This window comes from Martes martes (assembly GCF_963455335.1).
Source record: "Martes martes genome assembly, chromosome: 1".
In the NCBI taxonomy this organism is placed as follows: Eukaryota; Metazoa; Chordata; class Mammalia; order Carnivora; family Mustelidae; genus Martes; species Martes martes.
The window spans coordinates 68,811,112-68,837,970 of NC_137888.1; the positions used below are offsets into that span (position 1 = coordinate 68,811,112).

At 43.9% G+C, this 26,859-nt stretch overlaps 1 protein-coding gene across 1 annotated transcript in view; it reads right to left on the reverse strand.

Moving 5' to 3' along the window:
* The window catches only part of SLC9A9 (solute carrier family 9 member A9), a 542,979-nt gene that overhangs the window by 34,809 nt on the left and 481,311 nt on the right, over positions 1–26,859 (reverse strand). The gene's annotated exons all lie outside the window — the stretch shown is intronic.

The following is a 26,859-nucleotide window of genomic DNA, read 5'->3' on the forward strand; positions in this document are numbered from 1 at the left end:
TCCTGTGCCTTATTGAAGGAAAGGGATAAGCCTTCTCTGTTTAGCAATGTAAAAAGCTAAAAAAAAATTTCTTTGAAAGGGGGAGTGCTCTCTAAGAGTACTTCTGGACCTTTAATGTGCATGCAAATCATCTGAGGAACTTGTTAAAATGCAGCTTGTATTTTCCTTTGGTTTGGGGTGGGGCCTGAGAGTCTGCATTTCTGAATGGCTCTCAGGTGATGATGCCCGGTCCTCAGAAAGGCACTTTGAGTAGCAAGACTCTTCAGCAGCCCCTCATGAACCCGTCCAGTAGGCAGTTGTAGAGCTGCCTGCTGGAATCATTTGGGGATCTTTCTACAACCCCATCCATACTCCAAACCAATTAAATCACAATGTCTGGGGGGTAGGATACCATGGTTGAAGGTTCCCAGGCGATCGCAATGTGCACAGTTTGGACAGTGCTGGTTCTCAATGTTGGCTGCATACTGGAGAATTAAAAAAATAATAATGCCGTTTGGCCCCACCTCCAGAGATTCTGATGAGTTGGTCTGGCCGAGGTCTGAGCATTAGGGTTTTTTAAAGTTCTCAGATGATTCTGTAAGCAGCAAAATTTGAGAACCTCTTTCTGAAGTCCAAAGCACTCTTTAGTAGGGCACAGGAAGAAATTGGGTTGGTTCATATTCCAGAAGCTTAAAATAATTAGGTTCCCTTCCGATGGGCCCCCTTTCCCCTAAGAGATTTGCATTGAAATATGGCCAAAATAAGAATGTTTCTTACCCTTATTTTAAAGGCAAAAACCTGTTTAACATCTGCATTCAGGAAGCTGTGTTGTCTAGTAGCTTAGAAATAGGCCCGAGAGAGCATTCAGCTCCTAATCCCCTTCACCACTGTCTTCAGTGTGACCTTGGAAATCTTTTCATGTTCATTTTCCATATTTCCTTATTTGCAAAACCTAGCTAATCCCACAAAATGACCACAGGACTGGTGTATGGTCAGGTGTGACTTCAGAAACAGTCCTGCTGCGCGTCTCCTAAATTGTTCGGATCTGCTGACTAACTTTGGACATTTATGCAAATGCATACTTTGTGAGTCCTGGGAAAATCTGTCACATTTAAACCATAGTCTTCTATCTCTTTCCCTCTTTTCATGGTACCAATCACCTCCTGTTCTATTCACACAAGATTTAGGCTTAATGCACCCTAGAAATTCATGGAAATCAGCATAAAAGCAGAAATGGGTTTTTAAAAGCTGTGAGGAGAAGACTGGCTGTGCAGGGTTAGTCTTCTTCTCAGTCCCCCCAGTGGAAATGGCCCCCACTTGTCCACATGGTCCCCGTGGTGCCCCAGCCCACACTTCTTCTGGATGATTGCCAAGACTTTCTGACATAGGCTCATACAGCTTTGTATCCCTAGTACTTAGCACACTGCCCAGGAGGGGCTGAAGAGATGCCTTGTAGACGAGTGAATGAAGTGGCAGAAAGAAGTAAAATAAGACAGCAGAGAGGAGCCAAAGGCTTCCAGAAAACAGAAAGGAAACACTATTCAAGCCCAAAAGGAGAAAATAAGGTATTGATACTAAAAGCAGTAAATGGAATGAATAGCCAGAAAAGCCCAAAGGAGGAGATGCAGGAAAGGCCAGGAGGTCTGAGTGAGGGTTTGTGTAGAGCGAGGAGAATGAGAAGGCCCCTGGGACAGCCAGAGAGACCGTGAAGATTGTCAGGGAGGAAGCAGCGAGGGTAGTGAGTGAGGGGAATGGAAAGGAGGGGGAAAACCGGAGAAGCTGGGGAGCAGCAGGGGTAGGGAGGGAGAGCTGTCACAGGGACAGAACCTCTGAGGGCCGGGAGAGTTGGTCTTTCTCCCTCGGAGGACAGCCCACTGTGGCTCTGGCCCAAGATAGACAGAGCTGGAGGGAAAAACCAAACTGGCAGGAGTGAAGTGGGTCACTGTCAGGGATTATCACGTTTTCTGGAATTGGATGTTTTCAGATTGCATAATCCTCCTTGTTCTCAATTATCCTCCACAAGTGCGGAGTCCTTCCTGTGGTACAAATCCACCTCAGGGGGGACCCAGACATTCACAACTCACACCACAGACCACTCCTTGGCAGCCTTTCCCGCCCTCCTTTCCACCACATCCTGCCCTTCCCCCACAGGCCACAACTGCGTCTCCAGACATTTCCCTTCCTGACTTCCATGCACTACAATCCAGGCGACCTTCCTGTTCCTCCAGGGCTGCTGGCCCATCCAGAGGCTTTGTGCAGATTGGAAAAAGGGGCCCATGAGGGTCTTGGGCAGATGAATGAGAGAAAGGTACAGGCAAGATAGAATAGGATGAGTATCACAGAGTCAGAGATTCTAAGAAGAAACTCTCTGTATGTGATGGGGATAGGGGCATGGGTAGAGTGTGTTTGGGGAAAGTTTCTCATAGAAGGTGGTATTTGAACTGACTTTTCAAAGATGAGCAAATATTTTCCCTGTTCCCAGGGGTTTTCTTTTTTTGATGGGGGAGTGGAATGAGGGTGGAGGTTTTCTGCAGGGTAGGGAGAGCAGGTGCAAAGGAGCAGGGGTGGGAAGAGTTAAGATACTCAACATTGCTTGAGGTTTCATGCAAAAGGCAGTTAAGAGGGGACTGAGTGATGGTATAAAGTTAAAACAGATAGAAAGGGCCACATCATGAAGGAACTTGAATGCCAGGCTCAGAGCCAGATGTCACCTTATAGGAAATAGGGAGTGTCTGGTTTTAAGTAGGGATAAGACACGAGCTTTGCATTTGAGAATGATTGTTTTGGAAAGGTATTATTCATTGCAAACTCATCCTTAAAGTGGTATTTATAAATGACCCGTTCTTTGTCCCACAGTTAATGGCAGAACCAGAATTTGACTCCATTTTGTTGGGCTAAACCCAAGTCTCTTCACCCACACCTCAGGTTTGAGTCACCTCTGTGAGATTTTCCCTGAAGAACTTGCTAGGCCCATCTCATCTCACTCGAGACCCAAAAGGACTAGATTCAGGCCAGCACAGATATTGTTCCTTGGGCCTCCAGAAAGGGGTTTTTAAAAAACCCCACTAGTTCCTTCATTTCTTAACAGAGGACTTTATTCATACCGGGTCCATCTTTACAAAGCTAAACCAAAAGATCCATTGGGCATTTATTGACATTGAGTTCCAGAAAACATGGCTCTTGTCAGCTGAGAGAGGGAAAGCAGGAACTGGGGGAAGAGGACTCAACCATCTCTAAGATCCCCGTGGGAAGACTGCAACCACAGTCCATTCTTAGTGACCCATGGCAATGGTGGATTTGGAAGCCAAGTTACATGCTCTTGTTTTGGTCTGTTCCTTCAACATCACCTCATACCATGTCTGTTTTTGAGAACAAAATGGAATTTCTTCTGTGTTTTACTCTGTTTCCTGTCTCCTATACACAAGTGAGATTTCTATGAAACAGAAAGATGGCCTCGGGGAGAAAGAGGGATGAGAAAGAGCCTTGAACACCCAACTGATGGGGTTGAGCTTGTGAATCTTTGGTTGTTGGAGCCATTCAGGACCCCCACCCACCTGCCTTAATGATCAGACCTGAGAAGTCCCTTTGTTTTCACTCCAGCAGGGAGAAACACTTGAGTCAAGAGGGGATGTACCACGTGTCTAAGCCATGAAACAGAGGAACCCAAAGTCTCTTAATTACCTGGAGTTTTATAAGAGAGGCACTTTGGGATAAGGGTTGTTTATGCCTTGTTTGCATTTGGCTTCAACTTGGTGACATTCAGGCCCATTCAAGAACTTGGTTTCAAGTTGACAGACTTGATAAAAGTCCAGCCAAGTCTGTCTCATAAATGAGACATGCAAGGTCTATCAGAAAAGCCAATGAATTACTATTATCACTGCTGATAAGGCTGAGACTCTGTGGTTTCTCTCAATGAAGAAAATGTGAATCATGACCCTTCCCAAAATGTCCTCTCAGACATTCAAAATCAATTGGCTATTAGTATTTTTTTTTAAAGGATGGTTTAATATCCTCCCCTTCTTTTTAGAATATTCCTATTAAAAATTAAGTCTGGTGGCATTAAACATCTTAGTTTCAACACACAGATCTTTCCAAAGATTGAGTGTGTGTCTGCAAGCCTAGGTGAAAAGCATCCTACCCTTAGGCCACAATTCCACAACAAACTCCCCCTTACACCTGCACGCGCACGCGCGCGCGCGCGCACACACACACACACACACACACACTCACACTTTGGCCTTCTAGCTCCTCCTGCTGGTGACTGCTCAGCTCGACTTTTAACTTTATAATTTCAGGTCAACCAATCAATTCAGTTCTCTGAATAATAACCTTAGAGAATATTTTATATTTGGATACCTGATCCTGGACCAAATGTCTAAATGAGGATAAAATTTGGGGATTAGAAAAAAGATTCCCCTTTCTTTTGCTCAGGCAGTGACCAGGCAAAGTCACAGCTTTTATATCAATATCTGTGTGTTCACGATTCCTAACGGCCAACTGATGTGTTCCCCCTGGGTAGACTGGAAAAGGGAGACCTGAGGGATGTTGTTTGAGAAGCCCCATGAGGCATTTCTCCTGTTGCTTCTCACCATGTTCTAGCGGGGGACCCTTGTTCCCTCTTCTAAGCCTCTTACTGAATCACAATTACTTTGTTGGGCTGTAGCAGCAACTGGCAGTGATGAGGATAGCAGTTGGCATACTGAGCGCTAAGCACTTTATATTCTTTATCTCATTTCTTCTTGACAACCACGTAAGGTAGGCAATGCCGCTTTATAGCTGAGAAACTGAGGTTCAGAGAAGTTAAGTCTATTTCCCAGAGTCATACATCTCTTAAGTGGCGGAAACCATGACTTGAACCGGGTCTGTCTGATCTTAAAGATTTTGTTGCTTTGATACAAGTTCACAACCACTTGGTTTTCACTTTCTTTATGACAGCGATGTTGGGGGAGAGCAAATTGATGGGAAGAGAAAGGCGAGGGAAGAGGCTGCCAATGAAAACATAAATACTATAGTGTGGAATGCTCTCAAGGAACTGTCTTGGCAAATTTGACACAACCGGCTAATGAAGGTCAATTCTATTTAAAAGCCCCTGATCAAAACTAACTGTCCATCAGCTCATAAAAAAATAAATAACTGAAGATAAAATGTATGTCTTTACCCAGAAGTAGGTTGGCAGGAAACAGTTCAAGCCTCACGACCATCCACTCGGCCTCTTTCCTGGCCTGTCTCAATTTCTAAGCTGTCAAGTGGTGGAGAAGAATGTGCATTATTTGTCAAGTTCATATTTATCTGAGAAGGGACCAAAAAGTCTCAGAAAACCTCCTTTTGTGGTATATTCTGATCAGCAGTTTAGTTAGATTATGAACATTTTTTTTTCTCTTTGTATGATCTAAAAAATCGTAAAAATGGAATTCCTTAAAATAACATTCTAAAATGTGACAGTGACAAATATGGACATTGTTTTCCTTACTGTCTCACTCTAGCCTTACTTTCTTCCTGAAGGATTCAAATGCGCCTCAGAAGCACCATCAGGGGTGCTGTGAGGAGGGCTAGCAGGAGAACCGAGCAGGAAGGCAGAAGGCCAGGGGCTCCCCAGGGGACCTGGCCGCCTTTTGCCTTACTTCAGCATCCACATGCTTCCAGATAAGACCCCAAGACACCAGCATCTTCTTTCTGGGGTATTGCCATGGCCTGATTCCCCCTGCTTGCCCTCTATCCCTGCACACATTCCCTACACTTCAGCCCGAGAGATGATTCCAAAATATATGTATTATGCCTGAGGCTTCCATAGTGTAAGACTCAGCTCTGGAACCTGGTGAACCCGGCTCCCGCACTGTCTGGTCTCTGCTTCTCCCCACCTTGTCTTTCCTTATTCCAGGCCCTTCTCAAATATGCTTTCCTCTTTCTTTCCTTTCTTCTTCTCTTTTCTCCTGACCTGCGAACATGCTGATTCCTTCTCCTGGTTATCTCTCTACTTCCTTCAGATCTCAGAGCAATCTTACTTCCTCGAGGGGGTCTTCTCTGCTCTCTATCCAAAGTCACATTGACCTGTTTTCCCCTTTCCTCTTCTAGAACACTTACAGGTATTTAGTTTTTTCTTTCTAATAGCAGGGAACTCAGGGTCCAGGCTGAGAATGGCCGGTATAGGTTCCAGAGAGCAGATTAAACACAACTTTTCCCAACTCTGTATTCAGTGATCTCACATTAGTAGATTGTCATCAACCCATGGTGGGAGGATTTATACCACAGAAATTAGCATATGCTACAAAGCAGTTTTTAACTTTTCCCCCAGATAGCTGGTTGTTAAACATTTATGAGCACACCACTGGTTATTCCCACTTGGACTGAAGGTATCCCAGTTCCTCCCACAGAGCCTGGCTCATAACAGAATTCTATAAATATTTATGGAATTAAATAAACATAAATTGAGACTTTCAGTGTGGCCATACTGTACTGTGCACTATATATATATATATAATCTCTCATCTTGACAGTGATCTCATGAAGCTAGTATTGCATCCCTTATTTTTTGAATGGGGACATTTAGACTGAGCAAAGTAAGTGATTTGCCCAGTGTCACGGACTCAGCTGAAGATCCCTCGAGCCTGTACCCTGGTGCACTGCTCCAGCCGTTGCCTTCTGCACTTGGCTCTCAGCACCCACGCTGTCTTCAGCCTGGCTTGGGTCTCTAAATATGGACCGCAGCCTATTTTTTCCCAAGCAGATTTGTCTTTTCTGTATTCATTTGCCTGGTCCCTTGTCTCACAATCATAGTCAGTTAGCTGCCCACTCTCTGCCTGGATCAAGTGTCCAGCCTGCCCTCTGGAGGGGCCCTGCCTTTGGGTAGAGGACATGGCACAAAAGATGAAGGCTGGGAAGCTTCTGGAGCCCCATTCCTAGGACTCAGCAGTAGGGCAACCAACTCTTTCTGGTTTAGCTGAAGCCAGGTAAACCAGGCATAAATGATAAATTATTAAGAATTTCAAGATGGTGTCCACAGAATATGGGACCCTTCTGAATGGGGGTCTCCCTGTGACTCCAATGTTCTCAAGCCCATGAAGCTGGCCCTGGAGATAAATGATAACACTGATCATTCAAAGTAGTAAGGATTCAATGGTCCAAAGCATCAACAGCATTGAGCATGACGCCTGGTCCGGAGATGATATTTAGAAGATGGTGGTGATTGTTTCCCTGGTCTGATCCTGCTTCCTCCTGGCTTGCTCAGCCTCTCCCAGAACAGACACCTGAATTCTTACCTTGACAGTAATGTGAATTCAGTAATCTTTTGTAAGTCACTTCAGCTTCTCTAGGCTCAGATTTTTCCCTCTATAAAACACGGGGATTGCAGGAAATCTCTAAAGAGCTTACCAGCTCTAAATCTGTTTCGGCCAACTCCGTGACATTTATACCTATGAGCAAGGTCTTAATGTTCTTTTGAAAGCAGTTTCTCCCTCCCCGGGTTCACTGAGATTCTATTTGGCCTTCAAGTTCCATTCATATCAAAGAGTCTCTCCCTCCAAATCTGAATAAATCAAGTGTTCTTAAATTATTTCTAAAGTTCTTCTAATTCAAAAGTAAACCCATTTTACACCTGAGCAGCCTAAGTCTTGGGGCAGCTAAACACCTTGCCTGGAGCCATATAATGAGACGGAGAAGTGTAAGAATCAAACCCAAATCCTCCACAGTATTATGTTTCCTTCCTGCCTAAGGAAACACCAGAGGGTACCTTTATAATTGTACTTTACAATTATTCTTTCATAAAAAATTTCTTTTAAAAATAAAGAGGGAGTAGGAAAAAAAAGTAACTTTCCATTTGGGCTCACTAGATGATTTTTTTTTTTTTTCCAAGTATGTCCCCATTTTTCTCAAACCCTGGACATCTGACCTAGGCTCAGGTTCATGATATCTCCAGTGGTTTCTATTTAGTAAGGACAAGTGTTTCCTCCCTTCCCATTTGAGTATAAGATCTCACACTCTACCTCTAGAAAGAATAAGCAGATGCTCCTTTTATGGCACATCTTCTTAACATTTTGTTACCTCCTAATACAACTGGTCTTAGGGAATATGTAATCATTCCCTTAAAAGAAAAGGTTGGAAGGAGGGAAGGAATGTTCTCAGCCATTTCTTGGGACTGGTCCATGTGAACTCCCAGTAGACCTCTCCATGGGCATCTGATCATGTGCCTGGTGGCTGGAAATTTTTGAGATTTTCTCAAGGATGAGAGTTAAAGAAAAAAAAATTCTCTGTCTCTGGAAATCCTGTTGGTGCCTAAAATCATGCCCACTCTCGTCTGTGCTGGTCCTTTCACCAAGGGATCACTGGCTGGACAATGGATTCAGCTGACTTTTTGAGAGATTTATTTTTTAATCTGAGGTTGTACTTTTCACATGACTTGGCTCGGGGCCAGACAAAACACGTATTGTTTTAGTGGGAGTGAAGACTGTAATTTTATGCTCTTCCCTTAGTTTAATCCAACCTTTTTCTGCTGCAACCTTACTGAACTGACAGATGCTTCAGAGTCAACTGGAAAGAGTTTTGGTGTCACCCTCAGCATTCAGTGAGATTTAGGGCAACAGGCCATTTTCTCCATTTCAAACAGCTTAGAAAGGAAGTCCAAAGCCTCAAATTCTAAGGAACTATGATTTGCCAACCAGTTTGAGTCAGCCTGCAAATGAGGTTTGTAAACTAAGGACACTTTCCAGTGGGCACTTTCTTCCTTTGCTATAGGGGTGCATAATAATCTCTTTTCTAGAAAAAATTCACATAAATCTGGTGCTGCTATGAATTTTCAACTGGCATCGGGTCACATTAGAGCTTGGAGAAGCTCGGAGTGAAACGTGGGGTGGAGAGGCCTTTACAGAACTCAACCGGAAAGCCTTACGCTTTCAAAAAGACCTTAATTTAGAATCTAGGTTTGCACCTACTTCAGAATTGGATACTTTCTGCTTCCTGCCCACTGTTTGGACATGGGGATGCTTCCTAGAGATTGCAGAGATTGGAGAGTTGCAGAGATCTAGCCATAGTTGTGTAGGTGGATGGAGCATTCCCTAAAGGGACAAAAAATCTAGTGGGCAAAATCCTGTGTGTGGAGAGAGGACAGTGGTGAGAACCGGTGTATCCAGAAGAATCTGTGTTGTGGGGCCCCTCGCATGCTCTGAGCTCATATAAACACTAATAACACGGGTGGTCATAATTTCCATGAACAGAAATTCAGAAAAAAATTTAAGTTCTAGAAAATTATTCTGGGCCTCATCTCCTTCAGGGCTAAGAACATCCTTAAGTCAAACTGGATTGTTTATTTGGGAGGATGTCGGATGTCCTTAGGCCTCTTATTTTAGAGATCAGGAAATGGGTGCCCAGAAAGGTTAAGTGAGTTACTGAGGTTGTAAAAGGGAAGACTCTCTGTATAAACAACTTGATTTCCAGAGAACCTTTCCCATCCAGTTCAGTCAAGATGAAAAGGGGCCTCTTGCCTGCCCCACACAGTCAATGGGAGATGGCGGTCTTTTCTTTAAAAGCAAGTCCATTGTGTGCTAATTGGCCTTGTCCATTGTGGTCAGGCCTCGTCTTAGCTGCCCAGGATCTTTCTCTTCTGCAGGAGGGTTTATACTTTAGGGAAAGGGACAAATGTCTCAGTGAGCAGAAAGGACAGTAAAATACCCCCTGATAGCCAGAAACCAAAACGCACATGCACTGATGGTCCAGATTTTGATAATATGAGCTTACCTAGGGAAGACGTTACATGACTGGTGAAGTGACCTGGCATATGATCCTGGTATGGGAGCATAAACATTCTGCATTAATAAACGGATGTGCCTGCTTTCCCTAGCGGTTATGATCCTCTCTTTTGGTTCGTTGGGAAATTTGATGGAATAAAACCATGTAATGGGGCACCTGGGTGGCTCAGTGGGTTAAGCCTCTGCCTTCAGCTCAGGTCATGATCTCAGGGTCCTGGGATGGAGCCCCACATCGGGCACACTGCTCAGCAGGGAGCCTGCTTCCCCCTCTTCTCTGCCTGCCTCTCTGCCTACTTGTGATCTCTCTCTCTGTCAATAAATAAAATCTTTAAAAAAAATCATGTAAATATCATGCTTTATCAGATATTTGTCTAGCACTTTAGTTAATGAGGACACAACATCTCATGTATTCCAAATGTCTGCCGTGTGAAGCATGTGTTCCCATTTTGACAGATAAAGAAATGAAAAGCACAGACAAGAATGACTTGCTCAAGGGCCGGTCATGAAGTAGCAGATGAGGGGCTTGACCCTGGGACTTCTCATTCCAATTCAAAATTCTTTTGCCACCATATCATAATTCAATTTTTTCAGGTTGTGAGAAATTCTTCTCTAGGAACCAGGTGAAAGCTGACTTTACTCTTGGGCAGGTTAGAGCTTCTACTATCAATAACAACACAGTTTGCCTCACAGAACTAAACAACAGTAACGAGGAGAATTAGGCCTAAGTCAAGTTGTATTAGAAGCAGGTGATATGTCAGATCTTATTACATAAAATAAATGTATTGGGAAAAATATCTTTTCTGATCGTGTCCACACTGGTGGGGAGAGGATCGATGCTCTGAATGTTCTTCTGTCTCTACCTATTGCTCTGGTTGACTTCACTCACCTGTGTTCTGAATACCAACCCTAAACATTGTGAGATCAAAGTGGGAGGATTGCCATTCCATATTTTCGTTTCTTTGTGATCCTTCTAAGTCCAGCTTTTGAAAATAATTTGAAAATGCATCACATTTCCCTACTTAATGGGAAAACATGAAATGAGCCAGTCCTTTTGAGGGATGAGACATATTATTCTATTTGTCTATCAGAAAGTAAAACAAAGCAGTAAGCCCCAGTCTTCAGGGAGGAACAGAGTCTGAATGCTGACAATTTGGTCTGTTTAATCTTTTTTAAGTTAGAGAGAATCAAAACACCCCAGGAAAAATACTCAGTTGCCCTCTCACAATGTCAGAGGATATGGTGTAACCTACTTCTGTCATTTGCTGAACAAGGACTGATGTGTGGATGTGTGGGTAGGGGGATGGTGGATGGTTGAAAACGCATTGCGGCAAGGCTCCTTCCAGTAGCAAGTCAAAGGAGCAGGAATAAACTTTGGAGGAAAAACAGAAATGGTTGCCAAAAAGTTGACCCTCGATTGTAATGTCACAAAAGTACTTCTACGAAAGGTCTAGCCTTGCTGTTTTCAGAAGCATGAGCATTTGTCTGGAAAGAAGCTGTTCTTCAACCTTCACTCCAGCCCCCATCTGACCATCTCTGAATCTGTCCCAAAGGCAAGAATTAGGTAAGCTGCTTGATGCCACACCAGGGCAGTGAGGGTGGTCTTTCCAAATGGGACAGCAGGCCAGAGGGTGAGATAAGACCCAGGGAAGACATCTGTTCCTTCATCCTGCTTTTCTGTCTGGTAGATGAAAACCTATCCTGCCTTACACAGCTGACAGAGAAGTAACATTCTACACCTTCCTTCAGGCTACTCATTCTTTGGCGTAGCCACTCCAGGTTTCTGGCAAGTCTTCTCACTCTTGAAACGGAGTCCCTCACGGTACATCTTCCTTCAGTGTAGCTGCTTGCTATTTACTAATAATCTGAGGCATTTGGACACTGACATCATCCCCCTCACACCTCTGACCACTGCTCAGACCAAGATGGCAGCTCGTGCTCTGTGACAAGCCCTGCTTTATTTTGCTGACTCCGAGATTTCTCCAATCTTCCATCCTAGAGAACATGCTCCTTTCAAATACCCTCCTTCAGTTCATTCTGGGCCAGAAGCTAACTAATTCATCTTATTCTTTGATGATGAAGCCAGTAATATTACACAAGAAACAGAACAAATGTTGAGGAGGTTAAAAAAAATAAAGAATTAAAAAAACTAGAATTAATCTTCTACTGTGGACCGGGCTCCATACCAAGGTCTTCCACAAGGACCCTCGCAGTTAAGCCTCAGGATGGCCCTTCAAGGTAGGTTTGGCTGTTGTGTTTTTGCAGGTGGGTAAATGGAGCCTCGGGTCCACTGTGAATGGAGGACCTGCAGTTCAGTGTCTTGCTGATTCTAAGGCCACATGGCTACTCATGGAGGGCAGGGGGTGCCCAGTGATGGGGAAGAGTTCCATCCCAAAGGTAAAATCCTATTCCTGCCTCTTTTTTTGGTGGTTGCTCCTCCCCTTGTAGCCATAAGAATGTAGCTCCACATGCAATTCCCAGAACACACCCAGAGAGCAGCTGGTTTGAGATGGAAAGAGTAATCTGAGCTCAGCCCTGCTCAATCCTGGCAGTCATGGTGGCCAGAAACACCGTTACTTGTTGTAAGATTTCATCAGGCTCTCTCACCAGAATATGAACAGTTCTATTTTCTCCCAGAATACTCCCCAAATGTTCCAAGTATTATTCCCATTCTACAGATAGAGAAACCCATGTCCTGAGAGCAATGAAGTAGTGAAAGTTCACCATTTTTTTGGCTTTTAGGAAACACGTGGGTCTCCCTTCCTGTCACTTTCTGGCATATCTCTCTTCTTCTAGACTGTCCTCCAGAAAGGCCCTGGCTGGGATGCCGGCCTTCAAAGTGGGAAGTGCTACAGCAGAGAACAGAGAGGCTGGGAAGGGCACATTCTCCCTTGATTCCAGCAGGTGGAACCCATCCCCAGGGAGTGACCATGCCAGGCCCAGGTGTGCAGCTGACCAGGCTGCCAAGACCTGCCTCTCTGCAGGACGGAGAATGTGGGTATGCATGGCTGGGGTGGAGAGAGAACTCAGTGACCCTGTCCTTGTGGCCACCTCCACCATAGCACTGAACTCCCTCAATCACTACTTTTAAAACCTCTGTTTCCCCACTGGACTGTGAGCTTCTTGAGAATAGGGTCTGCTTCTCCTCATGTCCATGCTTAGCAGGCAGCAGAGTTTGTTAGCATGTAGTAATTTTTCAGTAACTATATCTTGGATAAACAGAGGCAGAAACATGGCTACCTCATGTCGCTCACGCTTCTTGCTCTTACTGCTGAGATCATGGACTGCCCTATTCCGTTAGATGTCAGGATCCCACTCTCCCGCTGCTCACCAGCATCTCCTCACATTGTGCTGGACTTCCCCCTCTGACCTGTCCCCGCATCAGGGCTGACCCCAGGGAATAGAAATAAGGAACCTGGCAGACAGAACCATATGAATGAGCATTATGAGTAGGGTTGGGGGTGGGGAGAGACTGGTTTGAATTAGAGTTTTCCGGGGTTTGAAGGGGGGACTGTGTGAGTGACACACAGCAGCTGTTTCCACTTAAAATTGATTAGCAAGTATCACTACAAATGAACTCAGAATTTAAAACAAAACTCCATGGAAACGAATCATTCTAAATCATTCTAAACTGGTCGAAGGAAAGAATTTCTCCAGCTGAAGACCAAAAAGCTCTCCTTTAGTCCTGCTTTTCCCCACTGGCCGGCCCTCCTGGAACCCCACATCACAGAGATGAAATGCATTCCAGTTCTGTCCTGCTGGCTGCTTGTCACTAATTTTAACTGGCCCCAAGCAAATGCCCCAGCACTGTCTGCAAGGCTGGAAGTAGAATGTCGCCTGAGACAGAGACAGCCAGGATAGCTTTCTTCTGCTTTGGGGCAAGAGCCGCATTCTTGGAGATTAACCTCCACGCAGCCCTTGGGACTCTCCGAACTGCTCTACCATGGCACTCAAAAGTGAGTAGCTGATAGGCTGGTGGGCAGTACTATTCCCATTAGCCTTTTAGCACCAGAAAAGTTAAATATAAAATACAGTTTGGTTTTCCAAAATGTTCTCATTAGAGAATTAAGAGTTTAATTCACAGAAACAAATAACCCCAAGGTATGATACTCAAGGAAATTTCAGAGAATCCTGTGGTTATTAATGACCATACAATGAGCAGTCTTAGTAGAAAGGCTGATAGAGGAGGCAAATCAAATAAAGAAAATCAATTTTTGAGAATAAATTAAATTTAAAATGCGTCAGCTATAGGCCTCAGCAAAGACAAGTTATAGTACATCTTCTGGTCATCTAACTAATGGAAGTCACATTTTCTTCTCATTATACTGGGCACACATTACCAAGCTCTGATCTCTCTAAAATTAGATCTTTGCAAAGATATAGTTGGCTCATCCTGACAGGGCTGATGGGTGGTGAGAGCCTCCAGCAGCAACACACTCCCATCTGGGAAGATTCTGTTCTGTTCAGTTCTATAAAGCCTCTTTGTGTTTCAAGAGTTGATGGATTGCTACATGGCACACAACAAAACTTAGCGGTCCATTCTCTTTCCAGTGCTGCTTAGCACACAGAGTAAGTACATGGCTGGCCTTAGCCAAACATCCATGTCATCTCTGACAAGAACTGAAAGACGCCACTTAGTCACTTTCCTACCTAGTTTTGTTTAAAACCACGTGTAAGCATTACGGTGCAAGAACCACAAGATAAAAAAGACCCACGGGGTTGCCTGTCCTTTGGTCAAGGAGACTTGATGACACCTACTTATTGTCTATACCAATTTTAGTCTTTTACATTATCTTCTTTAATTGGAAGAAGACCCCCTTGGGCAGAGTTAAAATAAACTGAGTGTTTAATGCTTCCCTGGGGGAATGCGAAAGTGTGCATTAATTGTGTCCTGGTAGAATGAACATGATCCCTTGGCCATGTGCTGTGGAAGGTACAGGAGAAGACAGAGTCTTGGATCTAGATAGAAAGAAAAGACCTCCAAATGGCAGCCAGGAAGGGTCTTTGGCTGGTGAAAAGAAATCAGGAGGCAGAGAGGGAGGATGACACCGAAATGTTCCCTTGCCCAAAGCTATATCTAAAGGGTTCTAGGATATGTCTCTGAGTTTCTGAGTAGGCGAGGTTGGATTATTTTTGGCTGAGGATCAAGTCAAAATTGAGAGATGTTGGGTTTGGGGGAGTTGGAGGGTTTGAAGCTAAGCTATGAGGAGGAAATGAAACATCGCTGAAATCACACAGGTGAAAACACCCCCCTCCTTCATCTTTAGACATTGAAAACCACTTGCCACTCACAAGACCACAAGGACCTGTGGGCAAAGGGGGTGGCCAGCTTTATTTTATTGATTATTCCACTCAGCTTTCATGATGTGCAATTACTACATGTCAGGGAGCTTATTAGCCAACAGGGTTAGAAACTTAATTATGACATAGTCTCTGCCCTCAAAGTTGCTCCTATTCTAGTGTGGGAGATAGAGAGTAAACAGGCAACTTTTGTTGCCTGTGTTCAGTGAGAGGAGCTAGATAGGAATCCCTGGGAGTAAAGGGGAAAGCAGTTATTGCCAAATAGGAGAGGCAAAAGGACCTCTCCGACATTGCAGAGCTTCTCCTAAGAGCTGGTCTATAGCAAAGTGCCAAGCAGACAGTGTTCCACACAGTGACTGCCTTGGAGATGTGCCTTTATGACGGCCTGGACATTGGTGCCACATGCTATTAGGAAAATACTTGGTTTCAGCCCTCTGCCTTGGATCTGCACTCTCTGCTGCATAACCCTGTCTTCACTCTGCCTCTGCCTTACAACCAGGCAGAAGGTCTGGGTTCTTTCCCTCCCTAGGTCGCTGACAGAGGTGCCTTGCTTCAGAAAACCTGTGGGATTTGAGTTTCCCCGGGAAGACAGAGGAATGAACACCCACTCTTGGGTCTAATCTTTCCCCTTGACCCAAAACTTCCCACAAACATGTCTCAAAAAAACCTTCCTGAGACTTAAGCCTTCTGCCCCTCCCACTAACTTCCAGTTCTCAAAGACTGAAATAGGGTGAACAACCTGGTGTATTTGAGGGGGTATTTCTGTGTCAGAGGTACATGGGATCAGGAGATAACCACCTTCATAGACTGCTCTGTGTGAAGAGGAGTGAAACAGAGTTCTTCTTAAAAAAAAATTAAAATTTAAAATTAAAAAAAAAAAGAAGGAAAGAAAGAGGAAAGGAAAAGAAGAAAGAAAACACCTGCTTGACCCTATCTCAGGCTTATAAATAGGAAGTAATGCATTCTGGACATTTGATCAAACCCTGACTGTCTGACAAGGATCAAACATAGAACAGCGGGGAAAATCAGCTCTGCCGGAATCAGCAGGATAAAATGGACACACCAGGGAAGGAGTAGAGAAGGATGAAATGGACAATATTAAGAGAAAATTCATGTTGAATACTGAAAGCTGTTTACAAGTGTTACACCACGTAATTCTCCCAACAACTCTCCCAGGAAGGATTTATCTTTATTTCCATTTCAAAGATGAGCAAACCGAGGCTCAGAGAGGTCAAATAGCTTGCACGGGCCCAGTCTCACACAAATACTAAGTGGTGGGTGCAGGATTCAATCTTAGTCTGACCCTAGGGTTGTCGTGAGGATGAAATACATTAATACTCGCAAACTGCTTGGAACAGGGCCCAAGACAGAGCCAACACTCAGTTAAGCGTTGGCCATCATTACTAACGCAGATAAATCTCGCCTTCAGATCCCTTCCAAGAGAAAAACAAATGATCTCCCCTCAAATAACCAACCTAATGCAGACCTCTCGGTGATTAAAGTCACTAATTATCTGCTTCTAAAGGAGAAAAGAAATGAGGCAGGAACTTGCCTGCCGCCTCTGTCCAGCCAGGCATCGGGCTCGCAGGGAAATGAGAACATGGTGCGCCTTGCTAGGCGGCCCTTCTTAGAGCCAGGCTCCTGTCTCGGGAGCTTGCTACTCATCGAGAACTCAGCGAGGCTCTTCCTGAGCCCGTGGCTGGGAAACCTCCTACCCCGTTTGCCTTTTGCTTTTCTCTCGGGTTGGATATCTCAGTGTTACCAGATTCAAAGACTTTCCTTAGTCAGAATCCTCCTGATTCCCACACCAGCAGGAGGGTGTGAGGTCTTTGGTGGGGGTTGATAGATGAGATTCAGTGAACCACACTTCCCACCAGTTTCTTCTAAGATATAACACCCTGGGCACCGGAGAAAATAGACATCTATTTTCTTTCTCTTAAAGAAAGCTGTATGTATAAAATTTATTATTTATTTCTAGAGATTTAAAATGTCCTATGTTCCATTTTCTTCCTTCTCTCTCTCCATCCCAATCTCTTTGTAAACCTTTGCCACCCAAAGGGATTTGTAGCAATGGGGCTGGATGTTGATATATAGTCGCCTATGTTTTTGGTGTTGTTTGTTTTGTTTTCTTTTTCACTTTTTCTCAATATACTTTGAAAAACTACACCTAAGATTGTCGCACCATTGACTAATAAATGCTCCTAAATGCATTTCGCCCTTCTTTCAACAAATCAAGACTGGATTTCTCCAAAGGGAAGATGAGAAATAAATTAAAACCATATTAAGAAGAAGCTGTCATTACTGCAATTTTTAGAATAAGATAAGCAAGCAATTTTGCATTATTTCTTTGAGGAACTCAAAGTAACATTCAATTAACCCTGTGAAGTAAATATGAGAGAAATGTTATTAGGAGCATTTTTCTCATGAGAAAACAACATGGAGAGGAAAAGTGGTTTGCTTGTTCAGAATACACAATGCAGTCAAGCAGGACTGGTAACTACACACAGATCTTGCAATTAGCCAGTAAATGTAATAGCCAGCTGTCTAGAAGCATGCATTGGATCAACTCAAACAAAACGACCATTAGTCACAAGTGGCTGCCCTTTATGGGGTAGGAACTCTGGACTCGCCAGAGTCCCCAGCAGTTCTCGCTGACATGGGGTGGTGTCTCAGTTGTCACTCCTGTCTTTACTCAGCCTGCAATACCCAGTTACGTTGCCTGCCTGAGGGTAAGATATCAGACATGCCATCTACCCAAGCGTAGTTGTTGCCAGGGTTCTTGGGACTAGTTGTGGGGGACAGAGGCAGGACAAATGGAACGAGAGACGATAGGAGATGCTATGATTAATTGAAGCCTTCCTGGGAGAGACACACTTGAGCTTGGCCTTGCTACGCAGAGACCGACGAGGTGGAGAGGGAAGCGGGAAGTTGACAGAGAAGGCACAGATGGTGACACCACTAAATTAAGGAGTTTGCAGAGTAAGGCTGGTTTTCCATTATCCTCTGGTTTCTTATGTCACTTGCTCTGGGCTCCGGCAAGGCCTCTTATCTTGACCTCAATTTCTTACAATAAATAACTTTGATTTCTTATAATAACTGTCAAACGAAAATAAAATATCCACTATGTAAAGGTAATGGAAATTGACATAAGTTGGAGCTCTTGAAATGGCATCTAATAAAACAGGAGCTCGCTCATCACAGACCTGATCAGTGGCTAGGCACGCTGGAGCCCAGTCCCTGCTACGTGAATTGCTGGAGAAGATGACATGCAGTCTTAAAAGCAGTTGAGGATAAATGCAAAAGAGAGGCTGCGGTCCCCGAGGCGGGCCCTGGGCAGCGGAGGGCAGAGGCTTCCTTGGCTCTCTCTTTGGGTGTCCTGCGAGTTCCCTTTTTGACCTTGTCAAAACCACTTTGGCCGTTGCCTCATGTATCCCATCTGCAAACAGTAGCTAATGAATGCTACCTACCCACAGGTTGTGGGTAGATTAATTAGTTCGTGTTTGCCAAGTACTTTGAAGATCAGAGCTCTACCTACAGCAAAAGCTTTGTATTGCTGTTCCTAAGGAGTCATTCCCTTAGAAAGAGAGGCCATCTCACAGGGCAGGGGCTGCTCTCCATCTGATGGGATAAAATCTTCCCCCGTGTTTTTATCTGTCAGAAGAAAGCGGTTTGTTTAATTAGCAGGCAGAGTTTTTTTTGGAAACAGCTTCTGTGAATTAGCAAAGAGGCTACAACTCCCAGCGTATTATTATCATTTGTCTTTCCCCCCAGCTGACATTTGCAGTCTGTTGCAAGTCACAGATTCCTAAAGGATAGATGTACTGGGGAGAAAGCTAAGTGGCAACAGTGACAAGCCACTAAGGATTTCGGCTGAAATTGAAATTTAAACCTTGCAAGAAACATCTGCAAGATTTTCAGGGCAAAACAGTAGCAGGCAGGGCGCAGGCCTAGAGGGACGATGGGTAAATGTTTCCCTTTTGTGTTTCTAGTTTTCTGACTCTGAAGTGGGTTGTTAGTCCTCAGCTATCCCCTTGCTTTCCTGGCATATTGTATGGGCTGGTGCTGTCGCCTGTGTCCACTGCTTCAAGATCTCTGCTGTAGCGTACCCTATACACATGAGCTGTTTGCCCACTGGAGGTCCATTTAGTTCACTGCCACCCGGATGGCCACATTGGAGCTGCTGGGGGGATGGTTTTTACCACTCTCCAAAGTTATTATCCTTTTTACTTCTTCATACTTTGTTTCTCTTCACTCCACTGGGATTTCCACAAGGCCAGGCATCTTGTCCACCTTATTCACCATGGTATCTTTCGTATCCTCAGTATGGTATCCTGAGACTGGCCTGGTGCATAGTAGTTGCTCAATTAATACTGCTTAAATGAATTACTGCCCATCTTCTCTATACTACAACTGCAATGACAACAAACACCAGTCTAGAAGAGGAAGTTTCTGTTCCTGAATAGTTGAATCATGTTCCCCAAAAAGATACACTCAAGTTCTAACCCCTGGTACTTGTGAATGTGACCTTATCTGGAAATAGGTTCCTTGCAGATATAATCAAGTTAAGACAAGGTCATACTGAATTAGGGTGGGCTGTAATTCCAATGACTGGTAAGTATATAAGAGGGAAATCTCTACATAGAGACACAGAAAACAGGAGAAAGATGATGTGAAGGCAAAGGCAGAGATTGAAGCATCATTCAATGAAGATTGATGCTTCATTTGAATGAAGCATCTCCAAGCCAAGGAATGCCAAAGATGAACTGAGAGCAACCACCGGAAGCTAGAAGAGGCAGGGAAGGCTTCTTCCCTGGAGGGAGCATGACCCTGCTGATGCTTTGATTCCAAACATCTGGCCTTCAGAACTGTGGAAGAATAAAGTCTGTTGTTTTAAGCCATCCAATTTGGGATACTTTGTTACATCAACCCTGGGAAACTAGTATGTGAATGTTATTAGAGATCAACCAGAGACCCTTTGGGAAATGAGACGAGAAGCCTCCTCACCTTCACTTCAAAGTTTAGTGTACTCATTGCTTCCACTGAAGAGCAAAGCAGTATGTTTTTAATGAGATCAGATTTGTTAGAGGTGTAGCAGATAAGGATAGGAAGAGAGGGGAGTGTGTGCCATCTATGGAGGTCTTCCCTTTGTGCCAAGGAGCCCTCTGATATTTGCTAGCCTGTCTGGTCCTTGAATATGGCCGCCTTCAGTCCTTCACATTCCTGAAGGTGTTTCTCCCACAGTTGGCTTCACTTGGCATGTCCAGCTATTTATTCTTTGGCTGCCCTCATCCTGGAACTTCCGGTTCTTACTTTGTGTGCTCTGTGTTTCCTGTTTCCAGAGAGACCAAGGGGTCTGCCATTGGCACTGGAGTCTGTGCATCAGGTGTGTTTCAGGACATTTCCTTAATTTTAATCACTAAGGCCCAAGGAGTCAGCTGAAATAGTACATACATTGTTCTGAAGTATATTCTTTCTTGTAGCTAAGGAATATTTACAAATTCAATTCAAATATTTTTGGAATGTCGATAGTTCTTGATTCTGAATTTCAGCTCCTTGATTCTGAATTTTAGCTCCTTAAGAAGACTCAGTTCACCCTGGAGCAGTGATTTGTTTAGGTGACAGATCTTCTGAGAGTCTGATGATGTTATGGAGTCTCTCCATACAGGTGAACATCCATACAACACCTTGATGATGCCTTTCAGCTCTGAATTCCACATCAGGAACCTGAGCTCTGCCCTAGGTGAATCACCTTCTCCCTCATCTCAACTTGTCCCTCATCTCCACTTGACCCTTCCAATGACTTCTCAGAAGAGTAAAGGGGGTGCAACGGAGTCCTGGCCTCCAGGTTTTGGGAAGAGAGTAGACCTGACCTTTTGGTTGATCTCATCTGTCTCTTTTTCCTTAATTTACAAAGTTTGCCAGTGTGATGGTTAATTTTATGTGTCAACTTGACTGGGCTATAAGATGCTCAGATATCTGGTCAAATATTATTTTGGGTATGTCTGTGAGAGTATTTCTGGATGACATTAACATTTGAATATGGAAAAATGAGTAAAGCAGAATGCCCTACCCAGTGTGGACAGGCTCCAACCAATCAGTTTGAAAGCCTGAATAGGACAAAAATGCTGAACCTCCCAGAAATAGGAGGGAATTCTTCCTGCCTGACTGCCTTTGAGTTGATCTTTCTGCGACTTTGGACTTGAACCGAAACACTGGCTCTTCATGGGTCTTGATCCTACTGGCCTTTAGACTAGAATTTATACCATCAGCTCTCTTGGGTCTCCAGGTCGCTGACTACAGATTTTGAGACTTACCAGCCTCCATAACCATGTCACTCCAAGGGTTACTTTTAAGCTATTTATTAGGACAAAATAGGATACCTACAGATTAAAATAAAAAAAAGAAGTCTACCAGACCAGAGTGTCTGGCATGCTGTTCACATAATAGTTATAAAAGATGGTCCTATTTGCTTTGTTTCCAGCATATAGCTCCATTTGTAATACACATGCACCTTGAGGATACTGACATTTTAAAAATGGATTCTTGAAGTTGGCTTATGTCAGTCTTCAGTCAGTCAGCCTAAGAAAATGGTTACCTAATTTTCTAATTATTTCATTGGCCCTATATACATGGTCCCAATGGATCCATTCCATTTTTCTTTGCATTATATTTATCAGTTTGCTCTTGCTGGAGGAGGTGACAACCCAGGTGGAAGTTACTTCCCTTTGCTGCTCTTTGCTGTTATCCCCACCTCTCCTTGGCTCAACTTAAAACTCCTGTTCTCCTGGGAGGGGGCAGAACAGCATCAGCCTTCCTTGAACAAGACCTAGTGAACAAGTGTGGGAGCACCGTAGGGTCACTTCAGGGCTCCCTAGGCAACCTGTGAGCCTGGTCTAATTCTTCCTCTCCATCCTCACAGCCTCCTTGCACTTGAAACTCCAACAAAGGAAAGCACTGTGCAGGCAGACCAACCTGGGCTTTAATTGGGTTCAGGGACCTTCCTCTTCTAGTGTGTGACCCTCATTGGTAGGTTCCGCCACCTCTGGAAGCAATATCTGCCTGCTAGGGTTGAGTGAGGACAACATCGATGTAAAGGACCAGGGCTGTGTTGATATAGTACGGGGGCTTAGTAAATGGAGCTGTATCCCCATTAGTCTACACAAAGACTCTCACGGCAGTCTCTGAAAGGCTGCTTTTCCCACCTCGTACACAACTGTCAACTTCATCTTAAAATAATGTCACTTCCTTCATCGGAAACCTTCTTCGGAAAATAAGCAAAAATTCCCCAGATCTTTCACTTGGGTGAGCCAGATTATAGGCAACTTGTTATTTTCTTTTTTTTTGTGTATCTCCATTTCTTCTCACTGACCAGTAAATAAAATAAAATAAAATAAAAAGCAAGCCTCCAATACTCCTTTTTCCACAATGGTGAGAAGAATTCTGAACCCACTCTCCACTGGCCCTGGTTGAATTTGTCCTCATTGGTTGTATCACCGCGTCAATTAACCTACCTCAACCCCAGATTCTCCTCATCTATAAGATACAGTTTGTGCAAGGATTAAATGGGAAAATAAATGTAAGATATGTAGCACGGTGCTTAAGTAATGAGAGCTTTGAGCCCCAAGAAGTACCGGAAATCCTAGCCTTGGTAGGTATTTGTTAATAGATCTGTGGAACACAGTCTGCCATGTGTCTCATTTCCTCACCCTCCTTAACCCCAAACCTTGTCTTTGGCCTCAGTCTAGGCAGAGCTTATTGTCAGGTTGGATTTTCCTCTGGCAGAGTCAGCCCGCCTGTGCTTTGGTCTTCTGTCTGGGACTGCAGGCTCCCAAGGCTGGAATCTGCCTTACATGTCACACATGCAAATCAGCATAAAAGTCTTCCTTACCTTTGTTAAGGGGGACGATGTTATGGGCAGGAGCAACTGAGCAGCACAGACACTTCTGGAAGCTCTTGGCCAGTTCCAGAAGACACACATGCCCTTGGGCTCTGTGGGATTTTCAAATCTTTGGAAGCCCACGGCTGAACACCAAGTTAGTACTATCAGCACCAAAAGGGGCAGTTATGGAAGATCTATTGGTACCTTGTCAGTAACCGTTTAAAGTGAATCCTGCAGACCTGGTCACTGCTTGTAGGATAAGCTCATGGTAAACAAATATGGAGGGACATAGCAGCCATCACTCATGCATGTTCTGGAATGTACAGACATGCCCTCAGTCAGTCCTTAGGCATCATAATGCATTCTGGTTTAATGCATTGCTTTGAGAAGGATGAATCTGTTTTCTTACCATTGAAGCCCTGATACCACTTGGTATTGGTTTTTCTATTCATGCATGTAACTGCTCTGTGAGCTCTTTATATATGTGGTTTTGTGAATATTCACACAAAACTCAATAAAAAGTCGTTAGCAATAATGGAAAGAAAAAATATATAAATCTTGGATGTTCAGTGAAAGGAGATTTTGACTATCTTTGGACCCAATTATTGGAGAAATAAATACTTTGAAGGCGGGGGGGTGGTGCGTGGAGAAGAAATTCTTCCCTACATCCATTTAATCTGTTAGCCTTTGCTGGCTCTCCCTGATTCCCAGGTACCTGTGTAGTGTTTGGGCTTCATTTCATGGAGAGCATCTAGCCCTGGTAGGCATTTCTGAAGCGACCTACTGTTAGTACCCGAATGGGGACAGGTTTTCTGGCACGTAAAAGGATGTTTTTCTGGAAGAAGCAAGAATGATCTCCTTTCTGGACACCATTAGAGAAAAGTGTTCAACTGAATCATGGTAACAAACCTCAGCTGGGTGCTCAACCCTGTCAGATACCTTATTGTGGTTTTTTTAGAAGATTTGCTTTTCCCCCTGAAATGACTTGCTTTTCTCTCCTCTAGTCCTGCTCTACCCTTTAGTCAGCTGATGACCTCGCTGCGTACTCTGTTGCAAATAAAGGGGAGCCTTCAGATACAACAGATGGAAACCACATCATCTCCCACCGTCCAGCTCCTACCTGCCTGGGCCGCAGGCTCCACTCCTCTTCTCATGGGTCTGAAATGCCCCCATCACCCCCCAAGCCGGCATCTCCTCATGGGATCTGGATTCTATCCTCTGACACATTTTCAGGGGATTCCTTTTTTTTTTTTCACTCTTTGTCACTGCTGTCTCCCTTCCTACCGAATCATTTCCATCAGCTACATACAAACATGATCTAGTGTCTCCCATATTTAACTCCCCTCCACATTTTGTCCCATCTCTGCTCCCTTTGAGAGCTCGTTAAAAAGTTAATTTATGTTTATTGTCTCTACTTCTTTGTTTTTATTCACTCCTTAATCTACCCTCACTAGTTTTGCTCCTCTCACTCCACTGATTTTGTCAAGGTTAACCAATGATTTCAGTACTTCCAACCCCAAAGGACTCCTCTCTGTGTCCCTCAGTCCCACTGGCACCCTGGCCACTCTCTCCACACACTCTCCTATCTGATTTCTCAAGACCCTGCTCCCCCCACTCTGCTCATGGGCCTCTCCTTTGCAATTTTCTTTGCAGAGTCCCATCTCTCTCTCTAGGTTGAAGTCGTACTGTTCCTGGAGGGTCTGTCCTCCAGGACACACACACACATACATCCATATATCTTCACGTATATTCTGAGCTCTAGACTTATATGTCTAACTGGCTAACGTACTATCTCCATTGGCTAATCTGAAACATGCCTAAAACTGAATTCTTGAGTCCTCCCTGCCCCCACCCAGTCCTTTCTAACCCTGTAATTGGGACCACCATCCATAGGGTTGTTCGTGTCAGAAACCTTGGAGTCAGTCTTGATTTTTCCTTTCCACTCGCCCTACTCCCCACACCAAACGCGTGAAAGACCTGTGATGCTACTTCCAGACGACATCTCAAAGCATCGTGATTCCTTGCATCTAGGCCACCCTTGCCTCTTGCCTGCACTAATGTAACAGCCTTTTAACTGACCTTCTGGAGATGCCATGCTCACTTTCCTCTAAGTCTCCACAGCACAACAGGAATTATCTGTACAAAAGTAAATTAGATCACATTATTCCCCTGCTTAAAACCCTTTGGTGGATGCCAACTTCACTTAGAATAAAATGTACACTCCTTAGTCTGGCCTACAGGCCCTGCATGATCTGTCCTTGTCACTGGCTGTCCCTTGGACCTTCCTTCTCAGTCATTCTCTTCTTCACCACGCTTTGGATACATGGGCTGCCTTTCTGTTTCATAAACACACTAAACACTTCCCCTGCCTTCACACATGCTGTTCCTTCTGCCTGGAACCCTCTTCTCTCTGTTCTTCAAAAGGCTGGCTCCTTCTCATTTCCAGTTTTGGAACGTCCTTCCCTGACTACCTTCTCTAATGTAGCATCTTCCCTCTGTGGTTACTTTCCATCATGGCAAACAATGGTTAACTGTATAGTTATTCCACTTGCTTAATTTTATTTTTGTTTTTTACCCCACTGGATTATAGGCTGTAAGCTGTGTAATAACAGCAGCCCTGCCTTCTATCCTCAGCACCTAGTACAGTGCCTGGCACTTAGTAGGTACTAAATAAATATTGTAAAGTCAACGCGGTGTTATATCTTTGTACACTTAAAATCAATGGTCACATGTCTCTCCTTCCGGGCCTCATTTTCTCTTGCTTTGTGTTCATAGTTCTTACAAATGGTGATAGAGGCACTCATCTATCCTGTGGTAAAATATTTTTTTTTCCCTCAGCAGTAATGATCTTCTCGAATTGGTCAACATTCCAAAATAAGTCTTAGGATAATTCCAGTTGAAAAACCTCAGAAACAGTCCTTGTAAGTATTTTGAGAGTACAGTGGGGAACTGGAAACAGATTCCTCCAGAATTTCAACTCAAACTCACTTTTAGAGTCTCTGTCAGACAGAACAGAAAAAAGAAGGAAGTTTAAATTCTCCAAAAATGTCAGACAATAAACCCAAATGAGTGCTAAACTTCTTCTCTTAAAAAATCACTACCTCCCACAATTAAAGAAAAAAAATTCATAAAAGTAGACTTGGGGGATGGTAGTAAAATGGGGCAAACAAATGGTAAAGGAACTTGTCTCTCAAATGTGGGGGGAAAGAGCCAACATAGACACTAGATCGGACAGCACAAAAAGGAGTCCCTTAGTATGGTGCCATGTGAACAAATATGAATTTTAATTCAAGAGGAAACAAAGGCATAGTTTTTGTCTGCTTTATTTTTTCCAATCTCCTCTTATTACTGCTAGTAGATTGATTCTTTTTTTTTTTTTTTTTTTTTTTTTTTTGGTGCCCTGAGGCTTTTCTTGTTTCGTTCATTTGAACTTTGAAGTATTTTCCCCTGGGCCCCTCCTTTGCCCCCTCTCCCCTTCACTAATCTTAGTTCTTCCACAAACAGCTTCCATCTATGGCCACTACTTGAGATATAGAAATATCATCTAACATCTTTCCTGTTCGGCATTCTTGGGGATAATACTCTGGTGGAAACGTAGGATGAACAGGACATTCTAACCCCAAAACTTTGGTGTTCCCACACTGTTCTGCAATGTGGTAGTAACCAGAGTTTCTAGGTTACTGAGGGAGAATCAGGTACATGGAGTAACTTTTGTGGGGAGCAGTGCTAATTTTTTCCAAATTGGTTCTAAACTCTTTGAGCACTAACTAGTCCAATCTCCAACTTTCATGTTCCACTAAAAGTTGCAAACCTGGATAAGCTATTCTTACTGAGAAAGTTTCTGAAAGGCTCCTCTCTTTCTGCTGGAATGTGTGTCAACAGGGTGAGTTTTTCTGCTTGAATATTTCTGCTGCAGGTACAAGTACAATTTTCCCTGCCCACATGGGTTTTAATCAAGAATAAATA